This window comes from Rhinopithecus roxellana, chromosome 13 (genome assembly GCF_007565055.1).
Source record: "Rhinopithecus roxellana isolate Shanxi Qingling chromosome 13, ASM756505v1, whole genome shotgun sequence".
Lineage (NCBI taxonomy): Eukaryota > Metazoa > Chordata > Mammalia > Primates > Cercopithecidae > Rhinopithecus > Rhinopithecus roxellana.
This window is the reverse complement of record NC_044561.1, coordinates 40,285,612-40,309,827: the sequence shown is the minus strand read 5'-3', so window position 1 is coordinate 40,309,827 and position 24,216 is coordinate 40,285,612.

The window sequence follows — 24,216 nt, the reverse complement described above, 5'->3', positions numbered from 1 at the left end:
CACGACAACAGTGTTAGCAAACTGTTCCAAGAAGGGATGGGTGGAACTCTGTGTGATGAAGTCACACATCAGAACGCAATCTCTCGATAGCTTCTCTCTAGTTATTATGTGAGGATATTTCCTTTTTCACCATGGGAACCTAAGAGCTCCCAAATATCACTCTCCAGATTCCACGAAAAGAGTGTTAGCAAACTGCTTCCTGAAGTATAAGTTATAAGTCTGTGAGATGAACTCACAGATCAGAAAGAAGTTTCTCAGAAAGCTTCTTTCACGTTTTGAACGGATGAAATTTCTTTTATCAGCGTAGGCCTCAAAGCGATTCAAGAAAGCCCTTCTGAAGTTCCTCAAAGACAGTGTAAATGGACTGCTCCACGAAACATAAGTGTAACTCTGTGAGATGAATTCTCACATCACCAAGAAGTTTCTAAGAAAACTTTTTTCTAGTATTCATCTGTGGATATTTCCTTTGTCAACGTAAGCTTCATTGCGCTATGAAGTATCTAATTGCAGATTTCCAGAAAACTGTTTTAACAAACTGATCACTGAAGAGAAACGTGTAACTCTGGGAGTTGCATTCAAACATGGCAATGAAGTTTCTCAGAAAGCTTCTTTTTACTTCTTATGTGAGGATATTTCCTTTTTCACCATAGCCTTCAATGAGCTCCCAAATATACCTTTGCATAATACACGACAACAGTGTTAGCAACCTGTTCCAAGAAGGGAAGAATGGAACTATTTTTGATGAAGTCACACATCAGAAAGCAATCTCTCAGAAAGCTTCTCTCTAGTTATTATGTGAGGATATTTCCTTTTTCACCATGGGCCACTGTGGGCTCCCAAATATCACTTTTCAGATTCCACCGAAAGAGTGTTAGCAAACTGCTTCCTGAAGTCTAAGTTATAATACAGTGAGATGAACTCACAGATCAGAAAGAAGTTTCTCAGAAAGCTTCTTTCTCTTTTAAAAGGTGAAATTTCCTTTATCATCGTAGGCCTCAAAGCGATCCAAGGAAGCCCTTCTCAGGTTTCTCAAAGACAGCGTTAATGGAGTGCTCCACTAAACATAAGTGTAACTCTGTGAGATTAATTCACACATCACCAAGAAGTTTCTAAGAAAGCTTCTTTCTAGTTTTCATCTGTGGATATTTCCTTTGACACCGTAAAGTTCATTGCACTATGAAATATCTAATTGCTGATTTCCAGAAAAATTTGTTAACAAACTGCTCCTTGAAGAGAAACGTGTAACTGTGTGAGTTGCATTCACACATGGCAATGCAGTTTCTCAGAAAGCTTCTCTTTAGTTATTATGTGAGGATATTTCCTTTTTCACTAAAGCCCTCAATGAGCTCCCAAATATACCTTTGCAGAATCCACACAACAGTGTTAGCAAACTGCTCCAAGAAGGCAAGGGTGGAACTCTGTGTGATGAAGTCACACATCAGAAAGCAATCTCTCAGAAAGCTTCTCTCTAGTTATTATGTGAGGATATTTCGTTTCTCACGATGGGCCCCAATGGGATCCCAAATATCACTTTCAAGATTCCACGAAAAGAGTGCTAGCAAACTGCTTCCTGAAGTCTAACATATAAGTCTGTGAGAAGAACTCACAGATCAGACAGAATTTACTCAGAAAGCTTCTTTCACGTTTTGAACGGATGAAATTTCCTTTATCAGCGTATGCCTCAAAGCGATCCAAGGAAGCCCTTCTTAGTATCCTCAAAGACAGTGTTAATGGACTGCTCCACGAAACATAAGTGTAACTCTGTGAGATGAATTCACATATCACCAAGAAGTTTCTAAGAAAGTCTTCCTAATTTTCATCTGAGGATATTTTCTTTGTCACCGAAAGGTTCATTTCGCAATGAAGTATGTAATTGCAGATTTCCAGAAAACTGTGTTAACAAACTGATCACTGAAGAGAAACGTGTAACTCTGTGAGTTGCTTTCACACATGGCAATGTAGTTTCTCAGAAAGCTTCTCTTTATTTATTATGGCAGGATATTTTCTTTTTCACCATCGCCCTCTATGAGCTCCCAAATATACCTTTGCAGAATCCACGACAACAGTGTTAGCAAACGGTTCCAAGAAGGGAAGGGTGGAACTCTGTGTGATGAAGTCACACATCAGAAAGCTATCTCTCAGAAATCTTCTCTCTAGTTATTATGTCGGGATATTTACGTTTTCACGATGGGCCCCTATGGGCTCCCAAATATCACTTTCGAGATTCCACGAAAAGAGTGTTAACAAACTGCTTTCTGAAGTCTAAGTTATAAGTCTGTGAGATGAACTCATAGATCAGAAATAAGTTTTCGGAAAGCTTCTTTCACGTTTTGAATGGATGAAATTTCCTTTATCAGCGTAGGCCTCAAAGCGATCCAAGGAAGCCCTTCTCAGGTTAGTCAAAGACAGTGTTAATGGACTGCTCCACAAAACATAAGTGTAACTCTGTGAGATGAATTCACACATCACCAAGAAGTTTCTAAGAAAGCTTCTTTCCAGGTATCATCTGTGGATATTTCCTTTGTCACCGTAGGGTTCATTGCGCTATGAAGTATCTAATTGCAGATTTCCAGAAAACTGTGTTAACAAACTGATCACTGAAGAGAAACGTGTAACTCTGTGAGTTGCATTCACACATGGCAATGCAGTTTCTCAGAAAGCTTCTCTTTAGTTAATATGTGAGTATATTTCCTTTTTCACCATAGCCCTCTATGTGCTCCCAAATATACCTTTGCAGAATCCACGACAACAATGTAAGCAAACTGTTCCAAGAAGGAAGCGTGGAACTCTGTGTGATGAAGTCACACATCAGACAGCAATCTCTCAGAAAGCTTCTCTCTAGTTATCATGTGAGGACATTTTCTTTTTCACCATGGGCTCCTAAGGGCTCCCAAATATCACTTTCCGGATTCCACGATAAGAGTGTTAGGAAACTGCTTTCTGAAGTCTAAGTTATAAGTCTGTGAGATGAACTCACAGATCAGAAAGAAGTTTCTCAGAATGCTTCTTTCACGTTTTGAGCGCTTGAAATTTCCTTTATCAGTGTAGGCCTCAAAGCGATCCAAGGAAGACCTTCTCAGGTTCCTCAAAGACAGTATTAATGGTTTGCTCCACGAAACATAAGTGTAACTTTGTGAGATGAACTCACACTTTTCCAAGATGTTTCTAAGAAAGCTTCTTCCTAGTTTTCATCTGAGGATATTCCCTTTGTCACCGTAAGGTTCAATGCACTATGAAGGATCTAATTACAGATGTCCAGAACACTGTGTTAACACACTGATCACTGAAGACAAACGTATACCTCCGTGAGTTGCATTCACACATGGCGATGCAGTTTCTCAGAAAGCTTCTCTTTAGTTATTATGTGAGGATATTTCCTTTTTCACCATAATCCTCAATGATTTCCCCAATATACCTTTGCAGAATACACGACAACAGTGTTAGCAAACTGTTCCAAGAAGGGAAGGGTGGAAATCTGTGTGATGAAGTCACTTATCAGAAAGCAATCTCACAGAAAGTTTCTCTCTAGTTATTATATGAGGATATTTCCTTTTTCACCATGGACCCCTATGGGCTCCCAAATATCACTTTCCCGATTCCACGAAAAGAGTGTTAGCAAACTGCTCCCTGAAGTCTAAGTTATAAGTCTGTGAGATGAACTCACAGATCAAAAAGAAGTTTCTCAGAAAGCATCTTTCACGTTTTGAACGGATGAAATTTCCTTTATCAGCGTAGGCCTCAAAGCGATCCAAGGAAGCCCTTCTCAGGTTCCTCAAAGACAGTGTTAATGGACTGCTCCACGAAACATAAGTGTAACTCTGTGAGATGAATTCGCGCATCACCAAGAAGTTTCTAAGAAAGCTTCTTTCTACTTTTCTTCTGTGGATATTTCCTTTGTCACCCGAAGCTTCATTGCGCTATGAAGTATCTAATTGCAGATTTCCAGAAAACTGTGTTTACTAACTGATCACTGAAGAAAAACGTGTAACTCTGTGAGTTGCATTCACCCATGGCAATGCAGTTTCTCAGAAAGCTTCTCTTTAGTTATTATGTGAGGATATTTCCTTTTCACCATAGCCCTCAATGAGCTCCCAAATATAACATTGCAGAATCCACGACAACAGTGTGAGCAAACTGTTGCAAGAAGGGAAGGATGGAACTCTGGGTGACGAAGTCACACATCAGAAAGCAATCTCTCAGAAAGCTTCTCTCTAGTTATTACGTGAGGATATTTCCTTTTTCACCGTGGGCCCCTTTGGCTCCCAAATTTTACTTTGCAGATTCCACGAAAAGAGTGTTAGCAAACTGCTTCATGAAGTCTAAGTTATAAGTCTGTGAGGTGAACTCACAGATTAGAAAGAAGTTTCTCAGAAAGTTTCTTTCATGTTTTGAAAGGATGAAATTTCCTTTATCAGCGTAGGCCTCAAAGCGATCCAAGGAAGCCCTTCTCGGGTTCCTCAAAGACGTTGATAATGGACTGCTCCACGAAACATAAGTGTAACTCTGTGAGATGAATTCACACATCACCAAGAAGTTTCTAAGAAACACTCTTTCTAGTTTTCATCCGTGGATATTTCCTTTGTCACCGTAAGCTTCATTGCGCTATGAAGTATCCAATTGCAGATTGCCAGAAAACTGTGTTAACAAACTGATCACTGAAGAGAAACGTGTATCTCTGCGAGATGCATTCACACATGACAATGCAGTTTCTCAGAAAGCTTCTCTTTAGTTATTATGTGAGAATATTTGATTTTTCAGCATAGCCTCAATGAGCTCCCAAATATATCTTTGCAGAATCCACGGCATCAGTGTTAGCAGACTGTTCCAAGAAGGGAAGCGTGGAACTCTGTGTGATGAAGTCACATATCAGAAAGCAATCTCTCAGAAAGCTTCTCTCTAGTTATTATGTGAGGATATTTCCTTTTTCAAAATGGGCTCCTATGGGCTCCCAAATATCACTTTCAGATTCCACGAAAAGAGTTTTAGCAAACTGCTTTCTGAAGTCTAAGTTATAAGTCTGTGAGATGAACTCACAGATCAAAAAGAAGTTTCTCAGAAAGCTTCTTTCACGTTTTGAACGGATGAAATTTCCTTTATCAGCGTAGGCCTCAAAGCGATCCAAGGAAGCCTTTCTCAGGTCCCTCAAAGACAGTGTTCGTGGACTGCTCCACGAAACATAAGTGTAACTCTCTGAGATGATTTCACACATCACCAAGAAGTTTCTAGGAAAGCTTCTTCCTAGTTTTCATCTATGGTTATTTCCTTTGTCACCGTAAGCTTTATTGTGCTATGAAGTATCTAATTGCAGATTTCCAGAAAACTGTGTTAACAAACTGACCACTGAAGAGAAACGTGTAACTCTGTGAGTTGCATTCACACATGGCAATGCAGTTTCTCAGAAAGCTTCTCTTTAGTTATTATGTGAGGATATTTCCTTTTTCACCATAGCCCTCAATGAGCTCCCAAATATAACATTGTAGAATCCACGACAACAGTGTGAGCAAACTGTTCCAAGAAGGGAAGAGTGGAACTCTGTTTGATGAAGACACACATCAGAAAGCAATCTCTCAGACATCTTCTCTCTAGTTTTTATGTCGGGATATTTACTATTTCACCAAGGGCCCCTATGGGCTCCCAAATATCACTTCCGAGATTCCACGAAAAGAGTGTTAGCAAACTGCTTTCTGAAGTCTAAGTTATAAGTCTGTGAGATGAACTCACAGATCAGAAAGAAGTTTCTCAGAAAGCTTCTTTCACGTTTTGAACGGATGAAATTACCTTTATCAGTGTACGCCTCAAAGTGATCCAAAGAAGCCCTTCTCAAGTTCCTTAAAGACAGTGTTAATGGACTGCTCCACGAAACATAAGTGTAACTCTGAGAGATGAATTCACACATCACCAAAAAGTTTCTATGAAAGCTTCTTTCTAGTTTTCATCTGTGCATATTTCCTTTGTCACCGTAAGTTTCACTGCACTATGAAGTATCTAATTGCAGATTTCCAGAAAACTGTGTTAACCAACTGATCACTGAAGAGAAACTTGTAACTCTGTGAGTTGCATTCACACAGGGCAATGCAGTTTCTCCGAAAGCTTCTTTTTAGTTATTATGTGAGGATATTTCCTTTTTCACCATGGCCCTCAATGAGCTCCCAAATATAACTTTGCAGAATCCATGACAACAGTGTTAGCAAACTGTTCCAAGAAGGGAAGAGTGGAACTATGTATGATGAAGTCACACATCAGAAAGCAATCTCTCAGAAACTTTCTCTCTATTTATTATGTGAGGATATTTCCTTTTTCACCATGGGCCCCTATAGGCTCCCAAATATCACTTTCCAGATTCCACGAAAAGAGTGTTAGCAAACTGCTTTCTGAAGTCTAAGTTATAAGTCTGTGAGAAGAACGCAGAGATCAGAAAGAAGGTTCTCAGAAAGCTTCTTTCACGTTTTGAACGGATGAAATTACCTAAGTCAGCGTAGGCCTCAAAGCGATCCAAGGAAGCCCTTCTCAGGTTCCTCAAAGACAGTGTTAATGGACTGCTCCACAAAAGATAAGTGTAACTCTGTGAGATGAATTCACACATCACCAAGAAGTTTCTAAGAAAGCTTCTTCCTAGTTTTCATCTGTGGATATTTCCTTGGTCACCGTAAGGTTCAATGCACTATGAAGGATCTAATTAGAGATTTCCAGAAAACTGTGTTAACAAACTGATCACTGAAATGAAACGTGTATCTCTGTGAGATGCATTCACACATGACAATGCAGTTTCTCAGAAAGCTTCTCTTTAGTTATTATGTGAGGATATTTGATTTTTCACCATAGCCTCAATGAGCTCCCAAATATATCTTTGCAGAATCCACGGCATCAGTGTTAGCAGACTGTTCCAAGAAGGGAAGGGTGGAACTCTGTGTGATGAAGTCACATATCAGAAAGCAATCTCTCAGAAAGCTTCTCTCTAGTTATTATGTGAGGATATTTCCTTTTTCAAAATGGGCTCCCATGGGCTCCCAAATATCACTTTCCAGATTCCACGAAAAGAGTGTTAGCAAACTGCTTAATGAAGTCTAAGTTATAAGTCTGTGGGATATAATCACAGATCAGAAATAAGTTTCTCAGAATGCTTCTTTCAGGTTTTGAGCGCATGAAATTTCCTTTACCAGCGTAGGCCTCAAAGCGATCCAAGGAAGCCCTTTTCCGGTTCCTCAAAGACAGTGTTAATGGACTGCTCCACGAAGCATGAGTGTAACTCTGTGATATGAATTCACATATCAACAAGAAGTTTCAAAGAAAGCTTCTTTCTAGTTTTCATCTGTGGATTTTTCCTGTGTCACCGTAAGTTTCATTGCGCTATGAAATATCTAATTGCAGATTTTCAGAAAACTGTGTTAACAAACTGATCACTGAAGAGAAAGGTGTAACTCTGTGAGGTGCATTCACACATGGCAATGCAGTTTCTCAGAAAGCTTCTCTTTAGTTATTAGGCGAGGATATTTCCTTTTTCACCACAGCCCTCAATGAGCTCCAAAATATACCTTTGCAGAATCCATGACAACAGTGTTAGCAAACTGTTCCAAGAAGGGAAGTGTGGACCTCTGTGTGATGAAGTCACACATCAGAAAGCAATCTCTCAGAAAGCTTCTCTCTAGTTATTATGTGAGGATATTTAATTTTTCACCATGGGCCCCCATGGGCTCGTAAATATCACTTTCCAGATTCCACGAAAAGAGTGTTAGCAAACTGCTGAATGAAGTCTAAGTTATAAGTCTGTGAGATATAATCACAAAGCAGAAAGAAGTTTCTCAGAATGCTTCTTTCACGTTATGAGCACTTGAAATTTCCTTTATCAGTGTAGGCCTCAAAGCGATCCAAGGAAGCCCTTCTCAGGTTCTTCAAAGACAGTGTTAATGGACTGTTCCACGAAACATAAGTGTAAATTTTTGAGATGAATTCACAAATCACCAAAATTTCTAAGAAAGCTTCTTCCTAGTTTTCATCTGTGGATATTTCCTTTGTCACCGTAAGGTTCAATGCGCTATGAAGGATCTAATTACAGATGTCCAGAACACTGTGTTAACAAACTGATCACTGAAGACAAACGTGTACCTCGGTGAGTTGCATTCACACATGGCAATGCAGTTTCTCAGAAAGCTTCTCTTTAGTTATTATGTGAGGATATTTTCTTTTTCATCATAAGCCTCAATGAGCTCCCCAATATACCTTTGCAGAATCCACGACAACAGTGTTAGCAAACTGTTCCAAGAAGGTAAGGGTGGAAATCTGTGTGATGAAGTCACTTATCAGAAAGCAATCTCTCAGAAAGCTTCTCTCTAGTTATTATATGAGGATATTTCCTTTTTCACCATGGACCCCTACGGGCTCCCAAATATCACTTTCCCGATTCCACGAAAAGAGTGTCAGCAAACTGCTCCCTGAAGTCTAAGTTATAAGTCTGTGAGATGAACTCACAGATCAGAAAGAAGTTTCTCAAAAAGCATCTTTCAGGTTTTGAACGGATGAAATTTCCTTTATCAGCGTAGGCCTCAAAGCGATACAAGAAAGCCCTTCTCAGGTTCCTCAAACACAGTGTTAATGGACTGCTCCACGAAACATAAGTGTAACTCTGTGAGATGAATTCACGCATCACCAAGAAGCTTCTAAGAAAGCTTCTTTCTAGTTTTCATCTGTGGATATGTCCTTTGTCACCGTAAGGTTCAATGCGGTGTGAAGGATCTAATTACAGATTTCCAGAAAACTGTGTTAACAAACTGATCACTGAAGAGAAATGCGTAACTCTGTGAGTTGCATTCACACATGGCAATGCAGTTTCTCAGAAAGCTTCTCTTTAGTTATTATGTGAGGAAATTTCCTTTATCACCATAGCCTCAATGAGCTCCCAAATATAACGTTGCAGAATCCACGACAACAGTGTTAGCAAACTGTTCAAAGAAGAGAAGGGTGGAACTCTGTGTGATGAACTCACACATCAGAAAGCAATCTTTCAGAAAGCTTGTCTCTAGTAATTATGTGAGGATAGTTCCTTTTTCACCATGGGCCCCAAAGGACTCCCTAATATCACTTTCCAGATTCCACGAAAAGAATGTTACTAAACTGCTTTCTGAACTCTTAGTTATAAATCTGTGAGATGAACTCACAGATCAGAAAGAAGTTTCTCAGAAAGCTTCTTTCACGTTTTGAACGGAAGAAATTTCCTTTATCAGCGCATGCCTCAAAGCGATCCAAGGAAGCCCTTCTCAGGTTCCTCAAAGACAGTTTTTTTGGACTGCTCCACGAAACATAAGTGTAACTCTGTGAGATGATTTCATACATCACCAAGAAGTTTCTAGGAAAGCTTCTTCCTAGTTTTCATCTATGGATATTTCCTTTGTCACTGTAAGGTTCATTGCGCTTGAAGTATCTAATTACAGATTTCCAGAAAACTGTGTTAACAAAATGATCACGGAAGAACAACGTGTAGTTCTGTGAGTTGCATTCACACATGGCAATGCAGTTTCTCAGAAAGCTTCTGTTTAGTTATTATGTGAGGATATTTCCTTTTTCACCATAGCACTCAATGAGTTCCCAAATATACCTTTGCAGAATCCACGACAACAGTGTTAGCAAACTGTTCCAAGAAGGGAAGGGTGGAACTCTGTGTGATGAAGTCACACATCAGAAAGCAATCTCTCAGAAAGCTTCTCACTAGTTATTATGTGAGGATATTTCCTTTTTCACCATGGGCCCCTTTGGGCTCCCAAATATCATTTTCCAGATTCCACGAAAAGAGTGTTAGCAAACTGCTTTCTGAAGACTAAGTTAAAAGTCTGTGAGATGAACTCACAGATCAGAAAGGAGTTTCTCAGAAGGCTCCTTTCACGTTTTGAAAGGATGAAATTCCCTTTATCAGCGTAGGCCTCAGAGCGATCCAAGGAAGCCCTTCTCAGGTTCCTCAAAGACAGTGTTAATGGACTACTCTACGAAACGTAAGTGTAACTCTGTGAGATGAATTCACACATCACCAAGAATTTTCCAAGAAAGCTTCTTTCTAGATTTCATCTGTAGATATTTCCTTTGTCACCGTAAGGTTCAAGGCGCTATGAAGTATCTAATTGCAGATTTCCAGAAAACTGTGTTAACAAACTGATCACTGTCGAGAAAGGTGTAACTCCGTGAGTTGCATTCACACATGGCAATGCAGTTTCTCCGAAAGCTTCTCTCTAGTTATTAGGTGAGGATATTTCCTTTTTCACCATAACCTCAAAGAGCTCCAATATATATCTTTACAGAATCCACGACAACAGTGATAGCAAACTGTTCAAAGAAGGGAGGGTGGAACTCTGTGTCATGAAATCACACATCAGATAGCAATCTCTCAGAAAGCTTCTCTGTAGTTATTATGTGAGGATATTTCCTTTTTCACCATGGGCCTCTGAGGGGTCCTAAATATCACTTTCCAGATTCCACGAAAAGAGTGTTAGCAAACTGCTTTCTGAAGTCTAAGTTATAAGTCTGTGAGATGAACTCACAGATCAGAAAGAAGTTTCTCAGAAAGCTTCTTTCACGTTTTGAACGGGTGAAATTTCCTTTATCAGCGTAGGCCTCAAAGCGATCCAAGGAAACCCTTCTCATGTTCCTCAAAGACAGTGTTAATGGACTGCTCCACGAAACATAAGTGTAACTCTGTGAGATGAATTCACACATCACCAAGAAGTTTCTAAGAAAGCTTCTTTTAAGTTTTCATCTGTGGATATTTCCTTTGTCACCATAAGCTTCATTGCACTATGAAGTATTTAATTGCAGATCTCCAGTAAACTGTTTTAACAAACTGACCACTGAAGAGAAAAGTGTAACTCTATGAGTTGCATTCACACATGGCAATGCAGTTCCTCAGAACGCTTCTCTTTAGTTATTATGTGAGGATATTTCCTTTTTCACCATAGCCCTCAAGGAGCTCCCAAGTATAACATTGCAGAATCCACGACAACAGTGTGAGCAAACTGTTCCAAGAAGGGAAGGTTGGATCTCTGAGTGATGAAGTCACACATCAGAAAGCAACCTATCAGGAAGCTTCTCTCTAGTTATTATGTGAGGATATTTCCTTTTTCACCATGGGCCCCTATGGGCTCCCAAATATCACTTTCCAGATTCCACGAAAAGAGTGTTAGCAAACTGCTTCCTGAAGTCTAAGTTATAAGTCGGTGAGATGAACTCCAGAACAGAAAGTAGTTTCTTAGAAAGCTTCTTTCACATTTTGAGCGGATGAAATTTGCTATATCAGCGTAGGCCTCAAAGCGATCCAAGGAAGCCCTTCTCAAGTTCCTCAAAGACAGTGTTAATGGACTGCTCCGTGAAACATAAGTGTAACTCTGTGAGATGAATTCACACATCACCAAGAAGTTTCTAGGAAAGCTTCTTTCTAGTTTTCATCTGTGGATATTTCCTTTGTCACCGTAAGCTTCATTGCGCTATGAAGTATCTAATTGCAGATTTCCAGAAAACTGTTTTAACAAACTGAAAACTGAAGAGAAAAGTATAACTCTATGAGTTGCATTCACACATGGCAATGCAGTTTCTCAGAACCCTTCTCTTTAGTTATTATGTGAGGATATTTCCTTTTACACCATAGCCCTCAATGAGCTCGGAAATATACCTTTACAGAATCCATGACAACAGTGTTACCAAAATGTTCCAAGAAGGGATGGGTGGAAGTCTGTGTGATGAAGTCACCCATCAGAAAGCAATCTCTCAGAAAGCTTCTCTCTAGTTATTATGTGAGGATATTTCCTTTTTCACCATGGGCCCCTAAGGTCTCCCGAATATCACTTTCCAGATTTCACGAAAAGAGTGTTAGCAAACTGCTTCCTGAAGTCTAACTTATAAGACAGTGAGATGAACTCACAGATCAGAAAGAAGTTTCTCAGAAAGCTTCCTTCACGTTTTGAACGGATGAAATTCCGTTTATCAGCGAAGGCCTCAAAGCGATCCAAGGAAGCCCTTCTCAGGTTCCTCAAAGACAGTGTTAATGGACTGCTCCAAAAACAAAAGTGTAACTCTGTGAGATGAATTCACACGTCGCCAAGAATTTTCTAAGAAAGCTTCTTTCTAGTTTTCATCGGTGGATATTTCCTTTTTTCACCGTAAGGTTCATTGCGCTATGAAGGATCTAATTGCAGATTTCCAGAAAACTGTGTTAACAAACTGATCACTGAAGAGAAACGTGTAACTCTGTGAGTTGCATTCACCCATGGCAATGCAGTTTCTCAGAAAGCTTCTCTTTAGTTATTATGTGAGGATATTTCCTTTTTCACCATAGCCCTCAATGAGCTCCCACATATAACATTGCAGAATCCACGACAACAGTGTGAGCAAACTGTTCCAAGAAGGGAAGGGTGTAACTCTGTGTGATGAAGTCCCATATCAGAAAGCAATCTCTCAGAAAGCTTCTCTCTAGTTATTATGTGAGGATATTTCCTTTATCACAGTGGACTACTATGGGCTCCCAAATATCACTTTCCAGATTCCTCGAAAAGAGTGTTAGCAGACTGCTTTCTGAACTCTAAGCTAGAAGTCAGTGAGATGAACTCACAGATCAGAAAGAAGTTTCTGAGAAAGCTTCTTTCACGTTTTGAACGGATGAAATTTCCTTTATCAGCGTAGGCCTCAAAGCGATACAAGGAAGCCCTTCTCAGGTTCCTCAAAGACAGTGTTAATGGACTGCTCCATGAAACATAAGTGTAACTCTGTGAGATGAAATCACACATCACCAAGAAGTTTCTACGAAATATTCTTTCTTGTTTTCATCTGTGGATATTTCCTTTGTCACCGTAAGGTTCTTCGCGCTATGAGGTATTTAAATGCAGATTTCCAGAAAACTATGTTAACAAATTGATCACTGAAGAGAAATGGGTAACTCTGTGAGTTGCATTCACCCATGGCAATGCAGTTTCACAGAAATCTTCTCTTTAGTTATTATGGCAGGATATTTCCTTTTTCTGCGTAGCCGTCAATGAGCTCCCAAATATACCTTTGCAGAATCCACTACAACAGTGTTAGCAAACTGCTCCAAGAAGGGAAGGGTGGAACTCTGTGTGATGAAGTCACACATCAGAAAGCAATCTCTCAGAAAGCTTCTCGCTAGTTATAATGTGACGATATTTCCTTTTTCACCATGGGCCCCTATGGGCTCTCAAATATAACTTTCCAGATTCCACGAAAGGAGTGTTAGCAGACTGCTTTCTGAAGTCTAAGTTATTAATCTGTGAGATGAACTCACAGATCAGAAAGAAGTTTCTCAGAAAGCTTCTTTCACGTTTTGAACGGATGAAATTTCCTTTATCAGCGTAGGAATCCAAGCGATCCAAGGAAGCCCTTTTCAGATTCCTCAATGACAGTGTTAATGGACTGCTCCAAGAAACATAAGTGTAACTCTGTGAGATCAATTCACACATCACCAAGAAGTTTCTAGGAAAGCTTCTTTCTAGTTTTCATCTGTGGATATTTCCTTTGTCACCGTAAGCTTCATTGCGCTATGAAGTATCTAATTACAGATTTCTAGAAAACTGTGTTAACAAACTGATCACTGAAGAGAAACGTGTAACTCCGTGAGTTGCATTCACACATGGCAATGCAGTTTCTCAGAACGCTTCTCTTTAGTTATTATGTGAGGATATTTCCTTTTTCACCATAGCCCTCAAAGAGCTCCGAAATATACCTTTGCAGAATCCTCGACAACAGTGTTAGCAAACTGTTCCAAGAAGGGAAGGGTGGAACTCTGTGTGATGAAGTCACACCTCAGAAAGCAATCTCTCAGAAAGCTTCTCTCTGGTTATTATGTGAGGATATTTCCTTTTTCACCATGGACCCCTATGGGCTCCCAAATAACACTTTCCAGATTCCACGAAAAGAGTTAGCAAACTGCTTCCTGAAGTCTAAGTTATAAGTCTGTGTGATGAACTCACAGATCAGAAAGATGTTTCTCAGAAAGCTTCTTTCACGTTTGGAGCGGATGAAATTTCCTTTATCAGCGTAGGCCTCAAAGCGATCCAAGGATGTCCTTCTGAGGTTCCTCAAAGCCAGTGTTAATGGAATGCTCCACGAAACATAAATGTAACTCTGTGAGATGAATTCACACATCACCAAGAAGTTTCTAAGAAAGCTTCTTTCTAGTTTTCATCTGTGGATATTTCCTTTGTCACCGTAAACTTCATTGCGCTATGAAGTATCTAATTGCAGATTTCCAGAAAACTGTGTTAACAAACTGATCACTGAAGAGAAACGGGTAACTCTGTGAGTTGCATTCACACATGGCAATGCGGTTTCTCAGTAAGCTTCTCTTTAGTTATTATGCGAGGATATTTCCTTTTTCACCATAGACCTCAATGAGCTCCCAAATATACCTTTGCAGAATCCACGACAACAGTGTTAGCAAACTGTTCCAAGAAAGGAAAGGTGGAACTCTGTGTGATGAAGTCACACATCAGAAAGCAATCTCTCAGAAAGCTTCTCTCTAGTTATTATATGAGGATATTTCCTTTTTCAACATGGGCCCCTATGGGCTCCCAAATATCACTTTCAAGATTCCAAGAAAGAATGTTAGCAAACTGCTTTCAAAGTCTAAATTATAAGTCTGTGAGATGAACTCACAGATAACAAAGATGTGTCTCAGAAAGCTTCTTTCACGTTTTGAACGGATGAAATTTCCTTGATAACCGTAGGCCTCAAAGCGATCCAAGGAAGCCCTTCTCACATTCCTCAAAGACAGTGTTAATGGACTGCTCCACGAAATGTAAGCGTAACTCTGTGAGATGAATTCACACATCACCAAGAACTTTCTAAGAAAGCTTCTTTCTAGTTTTCATCTGTGGATATTTCCTTTGTCAGCGTAAGCTTCATTGCGCTATGAACTATCTAATTGCAGATTTCCAGAAAACTGTTTTAACAAACTGATCACTGAAGAGAACCGTGTAACTCTGAGTGTTGCATTCACACATGGCAATGCCGTTTCTCAGAAAGCTTCTCTTTAGTTATTATGCGAGAATATTTCCTTTTTCACCATAGCCCTCAATGAGCTCCCAAATATACCTTTGCAGAATCCACGACAACAGTGTTAGCAAACTGTTCCAAGAAGGGAAGGGTGGAACTCTGTGTGTTGAAGTCACACATCAGAAAGCAATCTCTCAGAAAGCTTCTCTCTAGTTATTATGTGAGGATATTTCCTTTTTCACCATGGGCCCCCATGGGCTCTCAAATATCACTTTCCAGATTCCACGAAAAGAATGTTAGCAAACTTCTTTCAGAAGTCTAAATTATAAGTCTGTGAGATGAACTCACAGATCAGAAAGAAGTTTCTAAGAAAGCTTCTTTCTAGTTTTCATCTGTGGATATTTCCTTTGTCACCGTAAGCATCACTGCGCTATGAAGTATCTAATTGCAGATTTCCAGAAAACTGTGTTAACAAACTGATCACTGAAGAGAAACGTATACCTCTGAGAGTTGCATTCACACATGGCAATGCAGTTTCTCAGAAAGCTTCTCTTTAGTTATTATGCGAGGATATTTCTTTTTGCACCATAGCTCTCAATGAGTTCCCACATACACCTTTGCAGAATCCACGACAACAGTGTTAGCAAACTGTTCCAAGAAGGGAAGTGTGGAACTCTGTATGATGAAGTCACACATCAGAAAGCAATCTCTCAGATAGCTTCTCTCTCGTTATTATGTGAGGATATTTCCTTTTTCACCATGGGCCCCTAAGGGCTCCCAAATATCAATTTGCAGATTCCACGAAAAGAGTGTTAGCAAACTACTTCCTGAAGTCTAAGTTATAAGTCTGTGAGATGAACTCACAGATCAGAAAGAATTTTCTCAGAAAGCTTCTTTCACGTTTTGAACGGATGAAATTTCCTTTTTCAGCGTAGGCCTCAAAGTGATCCAAGGAAGCCCTTCTCAGATTCCTCAAAGACAGTGTTAATGGACTGCTCCACGAAACATAAGTGTAACTCTGTGAGATGAATTCACACATCACCAAGAAGATTCTAAGAAAGCTTCTTTCTAGTTTTCATCTGTGGAAATTTCCTTTGTCCCTGTAAGCTTCATTTCGCTATGAAGTATCCAATTGCAGATTTCCACAAAACTGTGCTAAAAAACTGATCACTGAAGAGAAACGTGTAACTCTGAGAGTTGCATTCACACATGGCAATGTAGTTTCTCAGAAAGCTTCTCTTTAGTTATTATGTGAGGATATTTCCTTTTTCATCATAGCCCTCAATGAGCTCCCAAATATAACTTTGCAGAATCCACGACAACAGTGTTAGGAAACTGTTCGAAGAAGGGACGGGTGGAACTCTGTGTGATGAAGTCACACATCAGAAAGCAATCTCTCAGAAAGCTTCTTTCTAGACATTATGTGAGGATATGTCCTTTTTCACCATAGGACCCTAAGGGCTCCCTAATATCACTTTCCAGATTCCACGAAAAGAATGTTAGGAAACTGCTTCCTGAAGTCTAAGTTATAAGTTTGTGAGACGAACTCACAGATCAGAAAGAAGTTTCTCAGAAACCTTCTTTCACGTTTTAAAGGGATGAAATTTCCTTTATCAGCGTAGGCCTCAAAACGATCCAAGGAAGCCATTCTCAGGTTCCTCAAAGACAGTGTTAATGGACTGCTCCACGAAACATAAGTGTAACTCTGTGAGATGAATTCACACATCACCAGGAAGTTTCTAAGAAAGCTTCTTTCTAGTTTTCATCTGTGGATATATCCTTTGTCACCGTAGGATTCATTGTGCTATGAAGTATCTAATTGCAGTTTTCCAGAAAACTGTGTTAACAAACTGATCACTGAAGAGAAACGTGTAACTCTGAGAGTTGCATTCATACATCGCAATGCAATTTCTCAGAAAGCTTCTTTTTGTTATTATGTGAGGATATTTCCTTTTTCACCATAGCCCTCAATGAGCTCCCAAATATACATTTGCAGTATCCACGACAACAGTGTTAGCAAACTGTTCCAAGAAGGGAAGGGTGGAACTCTGTGTGATGAAGTCACACATCAGAAAGCAATCTCTCAGAAAGCTTCTCTCTAGTTATTATGTGAGGATATTTCCTTTTTCACCATGGGCCCCTATGGGCTCCCAAATATCACTTTCCAGATTCCACGAAGAGAGTGTTCGCAAACTGCTTTCTGAAGTCTAAGTTATAAGTCTGTGAGATGAACTCACAGATCAGAAAGAAGTTTCTCAGAAAGCTTCTTTCACGTTTTGAACGGATGAAATTTCCTTTTTCAGCGTAGGCCTCACAGCGATCCAAGGAAGCCCTTCTCAGTTTCCTCAAAGACATTGTTAATGGACTGCTCCACGACACATAAGTGTAACTCTGTGAGATGAATTCACACATCACCAAGAAGATTCTAAGAAAACTTCTCTCTAGTTTTCATCTGTGGATATTTGCTTTGTCACCGTAAGCTTCATTTTGCTATGAAGTATCTAATTGCAGATTTCCAGAAAACTGTGTTAACAAACTGATCACTGAAGAGAAACGTGTAACTCTGAGAGTTGCATTCACACATCGCAATGCAATTTCTCAGAAAGCTTCTCTTTAGTTATTATGTGAGGATTTTTACTTTTTCACCATAGTCCTCTATGAACTCCGAAATATACCTTTGCAGAATCCACGACAACAGTGTTAGCAAACTGTTCCAAGAAGGGAAGGGTGGAACGCTGTGTGATGAAGTCACACATCAGAAAGCAATCTCTCAGTAAGCTTCTCTCTAGTTATTATGTGACGATATTTCTTTTTTCACCATGGGTCGCTATGGGCTCCCAAATATGACTTTCCAGAATCCACGAAGAGAGTGTTAGCAAACTGCTTTCTGAAGTCTAAGTTATAAATCTGTGAGATGCAGTCACAGATCAGAAAGAAGTTTCTCAGAAAGCTTCTTTCACATTTTGAACGGATGAAATTACCTTTATCAGCGTAGGCCTCAAAGCGTTCCAAGGAAACCCTTCTCAGGTTCCTCAAAGACAGTGTTAATGGACTGCTCCACGAAACAGAAGTGTTACTCTGTGAGATGAATTCACACATCACCAAGAAGTTTCTAAGAAAGCTTCTCTCTAGTTTTCATCAGTGGATATTTCCTTTGTCATCGTAAGCTTCATTGCACTATGAAGTACCTAATTGCAGGTTTCCAGAAAACTGTGTTAACAAACTAATCATTGAAGAGAAACTTGGAACTCTGAGAGTTGCATTCACACATGGCAATGCAGTTTCTCAGAAACCTTCTCTTTAGTTATTATGTGAATATATTTCCTTTTTCACCGTAGCACACAATGAGCTCCCAAATATACCTTTGGAGAATCCACGACAACAGTGGTAGAAAACTGTTCGAAGAAGGGAATGGTGGAACTCTGTGTGATGAAGTCACACATCAGAAAGGAATCTCTCAGAAAGTTTCTCGCTAGTTATTATGAGACGATATTTCTTTTTTCACCATGAGCCCCTATGGGCTCCGAAATATCACTTTCCAGAATCCAAGAAGAGAGTGTTAGCAAACTGCTTTCGCAATTCAAGTTATAAGTCTGTGAGATGAACTCACAGATCAGAAAGAAGTTTCTCAGAAAGCTTCTTTCACGTTTTGAACGGATGAAATTTCCTAAATCAGCGTAGGCTTCAAAGCGATCCAAGGAAGCCCTTCTCAGATTCCTCAAAGACAGTGTAAATGGACTGCTCCACGAAATATAAGTGTCACTCTGTGAGATGAATTCACACATCACCAAGAAGATTCTAAGAAAGCTTCTCTCTAGTTTTCATCTGTGGTAATTTCCTTTGTCACCGTAAGCTTCATTGTGCTATGAAGTATCTAATTGCAGATTTCCAGAAAACTGTGTTAACAAACTGATCACTGAAGAGAAACGTGTAACTCTGAGAGTTGCATTCACACATGGCAATGCAGTTTCTCAGAAAGCTTCTCTTTAGTTATTATGTGAGGATATTTCCTTTTTCTCCAAAGCCCTCAATGAGCTCCCAAATATACCTTTGCAGAATCCACGACAACAGTGTTAGCAAACTGTTTGAAGAAGGGACGTGTGGAACTCTGTGTGATGAAGACACACATCAGAAAGCAATCTCTCAGAAACCTTCTCTCTAGTTATTATGTGAGGACATTTCCTTTTTCACCAGGGACCCCCATGGGCTCCCAAATATCACTTTCCAGATTCCACGAAAAGAGTGTTTGCAAACTGCTTTCTGAAGTCTAAGTTATAAGTCTTTGAGATGAACTCACAGATCAGAAAGAAGTTTCTCAGAAAGCTTCTTTCACGTTTTGAACGGATGAAATTTCCTTTTTCAGCGTAGGCCTCAAAGCGATCAAAGGAAGCCATTCTCAGGTTCCTCAAAGACAGTGTTAATGGACTGCTCCACGAAACATAAGTGTAACTCTGTGAGATGAATTCACACATCACCAGGAAGTTTCTAAGAAAGCTTCTCTCTAGTTTTCATCTCTGGATATTTCCTTTCTCACCGTAAGCTTCATTGTGGTATGAAGTATCTAATTGCAGATTTCCAGAAAACTGTGTTAACAAACTGATCACTGAAGAGAAACGTGTAACTCTGAGAGTTGCATTCACACATGGCAATGCAGTTTCTCAGAAAGCTTCTCTTTAGTTATTATGTGAGGATATTTCCTTTTTCACCATAGCCCTCAATGAGCTCCGAAATATACCTTTGCAGAATCCACGACAACAGTGTTAGCAAACTGTTCCAAGAAGGGATGGGTGGAACTCTGTGTGATGAAGTCACACATCAGAACGCAATCTCTCAGAAAGCTTCTCTCTAGATATTATGTGAGGATATTTCCTTTTTCACCGTATGTCCCAATGGGCTCCCTAATATCACTTTCCAGATTCCACGGAAAGAATGTTAGCAAACTGCTTCCTGAAGTCTAAGTTATAAGTCTCTGAGATGAACTCACAGATCAGAAAGAAGTTTCTCAGAAAGCTTCTTTCACGTTTTAAACGGATGAAATTTCCTTTATCAGCGTAGGCCTGAAAGCGATCCAAGGAAGCCCTTCTCAGGTTCCTCAAAGCCAGTGTTAATGGACTGCTCCACGAAACATAAGTGTAACTCTGAGAGATGAATTCACACATCACCAGGAAGTTTCTAAGAAAGCTTCTTTCTAGTTTTCATCTGTGGATATATCCTTTGTCACCGTAAGATTCATTGCGCTATGAAGTATCTAATTGCAGATTTCCCGAAACTGTGTTAACAAACTGAATACTGAAGAGAAACGTGTAACTCTGAGAGTTGCATTCTCACATGGCAGTGCAATTTTTTTCAGAAAGCTTCTCTTTAGTTATTATGTGAGGATATTTCCTTTTTCACCATAGCCCTCAAGGAGCTCCTAAATATATCTTTGAGAATCCACCACAACAGTGTAAGCAAGCTGTTCCAAGAAGGGAAGGGTGGGACTCTGCGTGATGAAGTCACACATCAGAAATCAATCTCTCAGAAAGCTTCTCTCTAATTATTATGTGAGGATATTTCCTTTTTCACCATGGGCCCCCATGGGCTCCCAAATATCACTTTCCAGATTCCACGAAAAGAGTTTTTGCAAACTACTGTCGGAAGTCTAAGTTAGAAGTCTGTGAGATGAAGTCACAGAGCAGAAAGAAGTTTCTCAGAAAGCTTCTTTCACGTTTTGAACGGATGAAATTTCCTTTTCCAGCTTAGGCCTCAAAGCGATCCAAGGAATCCCTTCTCAGATTCCTCAAAGACAGTGTTAATGGACTGCTGCAGGAAACATAAGTGTAACTCTGTGAGATGAACTCACACATCACCAGGAAGTTTCTAAGAAAGCTTCTTTCTAATTTTCATCTGTGGATATATCCTTTGTCACCATAAGCTACATTGCGCTATGAAGTATCTAATTGCAGATTTCCAGAAAACTGTGTTAACAAACTGATCACTGAAGAGAAACGTGTAACTCTGAGAGTTGCATTCACACATGGCAATGCAGTTTTTCAGAAAGCTTCTCTTTAGTTATTATGTGAGGATATTTCCTTTTTCACCATAGCCCTCAATGAGCTCCCAAATATACCTTTGTAGAATCCACGACAACAGTGTTAGCAAACTGTTCCAAGAAGGGAAGGGTGGAACTCTGTGTGATGAAGTCACACATCAAAAAGCAATCTCTCAGAAAGCTTCTCTCTAGTTATTATGTGACGATATTTCTTTTTTCACCATGGGCCCCTAAGGGCTCCCAAATATCACTTTCCAGAATCCACGAAGAGAGTGTTAGCAAACTGCTTTCTGAAATGTAAGTTAAAAGACTGTGAGATGCAGTCACAGATCAGAAAGAAGTTTCTCAGAAAGCTTCTTTCACGTTTTGAACGGATGAAATTTCCTAAATCAGCGTAGGCCTCAAAGCGATCCAAGGAAGCTCTTCTCAGCTTCCTCAAAAAAGTGTTAATGGACTGCTCCACGAAACATAAGTGTAACTCTGTGAGAAGAATTCACACATCACCAAGAAGATTCTAAGAAAGCTTCTCTCTAGTTTTCATCTGTGGATATTTCCTTTGTCACCGTAAGCTTCATTGTGCTATGAAGTATCTAATTGCAGATTTCCAGAAAACTGTGCTATCAAACTGACCACTGAAGAGAAACGTGTAACTCTGAGAGTTGCATTCACACATGGCAATTCAGTTTCTCGGAAAGCTTCTCTTTAGTTATTATGTGAGGATATTTCCTTTTTCATCATAGCCCTCAATGAGCTCCCAAATATAACTTTGCAGAATCCACGACAACAGTGTTAGGAAACTGTTCGAAGAAGGGACGGGTGGAACTCTGTGTGATGAAGTCACACATCAGAAAGCAATCTCTCAGAAAGCTTCTCCCTAGACATTATTTGAGGATATGACCTTTTTCACCATAGGACCCTAAGGGCTCCCTAATATCACTTTCCAGATTCCACGAAAAGAATGTTAGGAAACTGCTACCTGAAGTCTAAGTTATAAGTTTGTGAGACGAACTCACAGATCAGAAAGAAGTTTCTCAGAAACCTTCTTTCACGTTTTGAATGGATGAAATTTGCTAAATCAGCGTAGGCCTCAAAGCGATCCAAGGAAGCCCTTCTCAGGTTCCTCAAAGACAGTGTTAATGGACTGCTCCACGAAACATAAGTGAAACTGTTTGAGATGAACTCCCACATTACCAGGAAGTTTCTAAGAAAGCTTCTTTCTAGTTTTCATCTGTGGATTTATCATTTGTCACCATAAGCTTCATTGCGCAATGAAGTATCTAATTGCAGATTTCCAGAAAACTGTGTTAACAAACTGATCACTGAAGAGAAACGTGTAACTCTGAGAGTTGCATTCACAGATGGCAATGCAGTTTCTCAGAAAGCTTCTCTTTAGTTATTGTGTGAGAATATTTCCTTTTCCCCATAGCCCTCAATGAGCTCCCAAATATACATTTGCAGTATCCACGACAACAGTGTTAGCAAACTGTTCCAAGAAGGGAAGGGAGGAACTCTGTGTGATAAAGTCACACATCAGAAAGCAATCTCTCAGAAAGCTTCTGTCTAGTTATTATGTGACGATATTTCTTTTTTCACCATTGGCCCCTATGGGCTCCCAAATATCACTTTCCAGAATCCACGAAGAGAGTGTTAGCAAACTGCTTTCTGAAGTCTAAGTTATAAGTCTGTGAGATGAAGTCACAGATCAGAAAGAAGTTTCACAGAAAGCTTCTTTCACGTTTTGAACGGATGAAATTTCCTAAATCAGCGTAGGCCTCAAAGCGATCCAAGGAAGCCTTTCTCAGATTCCTCAAAGACAGTGTTAATGGACTGCTCCACGAAACATAAGTGTAACTCTGTGAGATGAATTCACACATCACCAAGAAGATTCTAAGAAAGCTTCTCTCTAGTTTTCATCTCTGGATATTTCCTTTGTCACCGTAAGCTTCATTGCGCTATGAGGTATCTAATTGCAGATTTCCAGAAAACTGTGTTAACAAACTGATCACTGAAGAGAAACGTGTAATTCTGAGAGTTGCATTCACATATGGCAAAGGAGTTTCTCAGAAAGCTTCTCTTTAGTTATTATGTGAGGATATTTCCTTTTTCACCATAGCTCTCCATGAGCTCCCAAATATCCCTTTGCAGAATCCACAACAAGAGTGTTAGCAAACTGTTCCAAGAAGGGAAGGGTGGAACTCTGTGTGATGAAGTCACACATCAGAAAGCAATCTCTCAGAAAGCTTCTCTCTAGTTATTATGTGAGGATATTTCCTTTTTCACCATGGGCCCCTATGGGCTCCAAAATATCACTTTCCAGATTCCACGAAAAGAGTGTTAGCAAACTGCTTCTTGAGGCATAGGTTGTAACTCTGTGAGATGAATTCACAGATCAGAAAGAAGTTTCTAAGAAAGCTTCTATCTAGTTTTCATCTGTGGATATTTCCTTTGTCACCGTAAGCTTCATTGCGCTCTGAAGTATCTAATTGCAGATTTCCAGAAAACTGTGCTAACAAACTGATCACTGAAGAGAAACGTGTAACTCTGAGAGTTGCATTCATACATGGCAATGCAGTTTCTCAGAATGCTTCTCTTTAGTTATTATGCGAGGATATTTCCTTATTCACCGTAGCCCTCAATGAGCTCTGAAATATGCCTTTGCAGAATCCACGACAACAGTGTTAGCAAACTGTTCGAAGAAGGGAAGGGTGGAAGGCTGTGTGATGAAGTCACACGTCAGAAAGCAATCTCTCAGGAAGCTTCTCTCTATTTATGATGGGAGGATATTTCCTTTTTCACCATGGGCCCCTATGAGCTTCCAAATATCACTTTCCAGGTTCCACGAAAAGAATGTTAGCAAACTGCTTCCTTAACTCTAATTTATAAGACTGTGAGATGAACTCACAGATCAGAAAGAAGTTTCTCAGAAAGCTTCTTTCACGTTTGGAACGGATGAAATTTCCTTTATCAGCGTTGGCCTCAAAGCGATCCAAGGAAGCCCTTCTCAGTTCCTAAAAGACAGTGTTAATGGACTGCTCCATGAAACATAAGTGTAACTCTGTGAGTTGAATTCACACATCACCAAGAAGTTTCTAAGAATGCTTATTTCTAGTTTTCATCTCTGGATATTTCCTTTGTCACCGTAAGCTTCATTGCGCTAGGAAGTATCTAATTGCAGATTTCCAGAAAACTGTGTTAACAAACTGATC